This window comes from Octopus bimaculoides, chromosome 26, assembly GCF_046866305.1.
Source record: "Octopus bimaculoides isolate indiv1 chromosome 26, ASM4686630v1, whole genome shotgun sequence".
NCBI lineage: Eukaryota > Metazoa > Mollusca > Cephalopoda > Octopoda > Octopodidae > Octopus > Octopus bimaculoides.
The window spans coordinates 2,256,459-2,261,458 of NC_142953.1; the positions used below are offsets into that span (position 1 = coordinate 2,256,459).

Below are 5,000 nucleotides of genomic sequence, written 5' to 3' on the forward strand. Positions count from 1 at the left end.
GGTACGACGCAATGGTACTGAACCCAGAACCAAGCGGTCCGGAACCAAACTTCTGACCCCACGGCCATACTTGTGCCTACAGATTTATAAAATGTATTGTTGTGGCTGTTGTTGTTGTTGTTGCTTAGTCTCGGGTGAGTCCTGATGAAACTGACAACCTATAGTCAGAGGCGTTCCGGCTGTGACCATCACAACATTTTTTTTTGTCTCAAGTGTACCTAAAACAAGATTCTCCAAGACAAACTTTTTCCCGAAGACAGTGGCTGGTGATCCGAAGGAAGATTTTGGCTGCTATTCTTAGCTGCTCGGGTGACTGCATCGAGACTCCCACCTGACACAGTGGCTCCCCCTGTGTATTGTTCGCATATAGAAATGTTTTAGTTAACAATGCAACACACAGCGCTGCCTCTTCCCGTTCCTTCACTCTTGCCATAACCTACCCCCTCTGTCTCTCTGTCTCTCTCTCTGTCTCCCCCTCTCTCTCTTCTTCTTTCTCGTTCTGCAGATGCACATATGTGCACGTACGTTTGCCATACCCATCGGTAATTCTGCTCCAGGCTCCTCCTCCTCCTCCTCTTCATCCTTTCCCTCCTCCTCTTCATCCTTTCCCTCCTCCTCTTCATCCTTTCCCTCCTCCTCTTCATCCTTTCCCTCCTCCTCTTCATCCTTTCCCTCCTCCTCTTCATCCTTTCCCTCCTCCTCTTCATCCTTTCCCTCCTCCTCTTCATCCTTTCCCCCCTCCTTTGCTACCACCACCTCCTCCTCTCCTCTACATCCACCCGTACTCCAACCATATCCCATCCTCCTCCCCATTACCCTCCCCCTGTTATCCCTCTTCCTCCTCCTCCTCCTCCTCCTTGGCATTATCACCACTGCAATAAACAACAAGAATAACAACCTCAACTGCAACCATAGTGATAACAACAACAACAACAATAACAACAATAATAATAATATTAATAATATTAATAATATTAATAATGATAATAATATTAATAATGATAATAATCGGTTATCTTAGTTGCACTTATCATCATCACTGTAAGCAGGAGCATCATTAACATCATCATCATCATCATCATCACTATTACCCCCCCTCCCATCATCATTATCATCAATGTGTGTGTGTGTGTATTCATGCCGTACCTTTGTATAAATAAAAGATACACATATATGTATATAAACATTTATACACATATACCTATATACATACACACACACATATATATATATATATACATGTGTGTGTGTATACATATATATACATATACACACATACATATTTATATATACATATATATGTTTTTATATATACATATATATATATATATATAAACACACGCACACATATATATTTATATATATGTATGTATACACACACAAACACACACACACATACAGTATATGTATCAAGGAATAAATTCAAAGAAGATACAGATAGAAACAAAACCAAAATCAAAAACCAAAACGAAAAGCCATGGCAAAGGAAAAAGCAGAAAACAACAACACCATAGTAAATCCACTCTTTTTTCTTTTTGTTTTTTCTTTTATCGCCTTCTTCGCATCCACCCCTCATCCTCCTCCTCACTTTTTTTGTCTTCTTTTTTTCCCCTGTCTTTCGTGTTTCCAATCAGCTCGAGAGGCATCGGGTGCACCAGCACAGTGCACTTAGTGCACCAGCGTCAGTCGAAACACTTGCATGCACACACAGAGAGCTGCTCTGTGCAGCATCAAATAAAATACACTTCCAGATTTATTCTCTTACCTCTCCTCTCTTTCCTTCTCTCTCTCATGCAAAACTCCCTTTCTTTCTCTCTGATCTTTCTGTTCTCTCCCTCCCTCTCTCTAACTGCTGTTTCTCTGCCTGTCTCTCTCACTGCTCCCCCTCTCTTTATGTCGTCTCTCTTTCGCCTCTCAGTCTCCGTTCTCTCTTTATCTGCTCTCTCTTTCACTACTCTCTGTCTTTGTTCTCCGTCTCTCTGTTCTTTCTTTCTTTCGCTGCTCCCTCTCTCTTTGGCTGTTCTTGAGCTGCTGTCTGTCTGACTGTTTGTCTCTCTCCCTGATCTCCCTCTCCTACTCTCTCTCTTTTACTACTCTCTCTCTCGCTCTCCTCTCTCCCTCTCCTATCTCTCCTCCCTCCCATCTTTTTGTCTCTATCTCTTTTCTCTCTTGTGTCTCTCTATCTTTCTCGCTGGTTTCTCTCTCTCTCTCTCTCTCACTATCTCCTCTTTCTCTATTACTTGTGTATTTTCTCTCTCTCTCTCTCTCACTTTTGCCTTTTCATTGTTCCTCTTCTCCCCCTCTCTCTCTCCTGTCTATATCTTTCTCTTTCTCTCTCCCTCTCTCTCCATTATTTCTCTATCATTCCTATATTTAGGCACAGGCTTAGTTGTGTGGTAAGCATCTTGCTTACCAACCACATGGATCTGAGTTAGGTCCCAATGAGTGGCACCTTGGGCAAGTCTCTCCTTCTCCCTCCCTCTCTCTTTCGTTCTAGTTACTCTCTCTCTTCCTCTCACTCATTCTTCCTCCCCCTCTCTCTCCTATGTAGGTCTTTCTATTTCTCTGCTTATCACTTCTATCTCTCTCTCTCTCCCCCCTCTTTACATTTCCCTTGCATCTTTTCTTCTCTCTATTTCTTCCCCTCTCTTACTCTCCCATCTCTTCACCCCCTCCCTTTTCCATCACCACTTTCTTTCCTCCTTTCTTTCTTTATCATTTACATCCTCCTCCCCCTTTCTCTCTCCCTCTTCTCATTCTCTCACACTTTACCTCTCCTATCCTCTCCTGTTCTCCATTCTTTTCTTCCTCCTCCTCTTCCTCACCACTCTCTCTCTCCCTCTTCCTCTCCACCCTCTCTCTATTTCAGTTTTTCTTTGTCTTTAACTCTCTCTCTCTCTCGCTTTTGCTGTCTGTTTGTCTGTCTGCCTGTCTATCCATCTTTGTTGACGTTGTTGTTCTTCTCTTCTTCTCATCTTCTTGTTCTCCTGCCTCACCTCGTCCATCACTCCCTCCTCCTCCTCCCCTTTATTTCTCTCCAACTCCTCTCTCTCTCCATTTCTATGGTACTTTCACCTCCCCTGCCACCCACCCCCTTCACCACCCCTTCCACAATCACCTCCCCATCCACACCTCCACCACACCAACTCCCACTACCGCCCACCCCCACCCACAACATGCAACCCCCTCCCGAACATCATTCAGGAAACGTTTACTTTATTACACTCGCTCTTTTGGTCATTGATGTAGTGTGGGGTCACTCAGTCCATTGTGGAACAGGGGGGGAGAAATCCAAACACGCTATTGTCGCTCCTCCTCCGCCTCCTCCTCCTCCTCCTCCTCCTCCTCCTCCTCCTCCTCCGCCTCCTCCTCCTCCTCCTCCTCCTCCTCCGCCTCCTCCTCCTCCTCCTCCTACTACTACCCCCCTGTCATAGATACCACCAGCATCACCACCTCCAACACAACAGTGACAGTGATGACAGGGACCTCCACTACTACTACTACTACTACTACTACTACTGCTACTACTACTACTGCAACCACTACATCATCACCACCACCACCACTACTACAGCTTTTGCTATACAGTGTTAATGTTGATTTCTGCTATATTGCTTTTTATTTCCTTATTCTCCTCCTCATCCTCATCATTCTGCCCACCCTCATCCTTTAATATTGTCCTTGCTGCCACCACCACCACCACCACCATCATCTTCTCATTCCATCTATCGTTCCATGGCTGTTAATCTGTTCTGTCTGTCTTGTTTAACTTGTAATGGTCCAACTGTCTGTCTGTGTCAATCCTCAGTCTATCTTCTTTGACTGCCTGTCTGTTTATCTTTGATTATCAATCTATCTGACAGTGACTGTCAATCTGTCTATCTCTGTCAATCTGTCTATCTCTGTCAATCTGTCTCTGACTGTCAGTCTTACTGTGACTGTCAATCTGCCCACGACTGTCAATTTATCCATCTGTGACTGTCAATCTGTCCGGCTATGACAGTCAGCCTGTCTATTTGCCTATGATTATGATTCTGTCTGTGCCTGTCTATGACTGTCAATCTGTTTATCCCTCTGTGAATCTGTCTATGACTGACAGTCTTTCTATTTGTGACTATCAATCTGTTTATCTGTGACAATATGCACATAAATTAAACAGTGTCTGTTGACTTTTTTAGCACCAAAGATATTTGTTGTTTTTCCTCCATTTATAGCGTATATATATATATATATATATATATATATATATATATATATATATATATAGATAGATATATATAAATACATATATATTTAACCATCATCATCATCATCGTCGTCATAACCACTAAATTATGGGGACGTAAACACAACAGCATCGGTTGTTAAGCGATGTTGGGGGGACAAACAGACACACAAACATATACACACACATACATATATATGTATACAATGGGCTTCTTTCTGTTTCTGTCTACCAAATCCACTCACAAGGCTTCAGTTGGCCCGTGGCTATAGTAGAAGACATTTACCCCATCACCCCCTTCACCACCACCACCAACACCACCACCACGACCACCAACACCACCACCACCACCACCACGACCACTATCACCACCATTACAGTCATCATCATCATCATCATCATCATCATCATCATCACTATCATCATCATCGTCATCATGTTCGTGACATGACATAAGAAGAGGTGAATGATCTCAACTTGTTTCTGTCATCAAAGAGAACAAACGGATGTGAGAGTAGTGGTGGTGGTGGTGGTGGTGGTAGCCTAGTGCTGCTGCTGCTGCTGCTACTACTACTACTACTACTACTACTACTACTACTACTACTACTACTACTACCACGATTACTATAACGACCATGTTACAATGCGATACACAAAAAGTGGCACTTGATCTGCTAGAAATAGCAGCCAAATTGCTACCAAGTCACAGCCTAGCCACTTAAAACAGGAAGGACGCACAAGATGATGTAATCCTCTTCACCACCACCACCACTAC

The 5,000-nt window shown here is 43.4% G+C and overlaps 1 protein-coding gene across 1 annotated transcript in view; it reads left to right on the plus strand.

Annotated features, from left to right (window-relative positions):
• LOC106874025 (tectonic-like complex member MKS1) overlaps nucleotides 1-5,000 on the plus strand; it is an 83,903-nt gene that overhangs the window by 62,117 nt on the left and 16,786 nt on the right. The window lies entirely within an intron of this gene.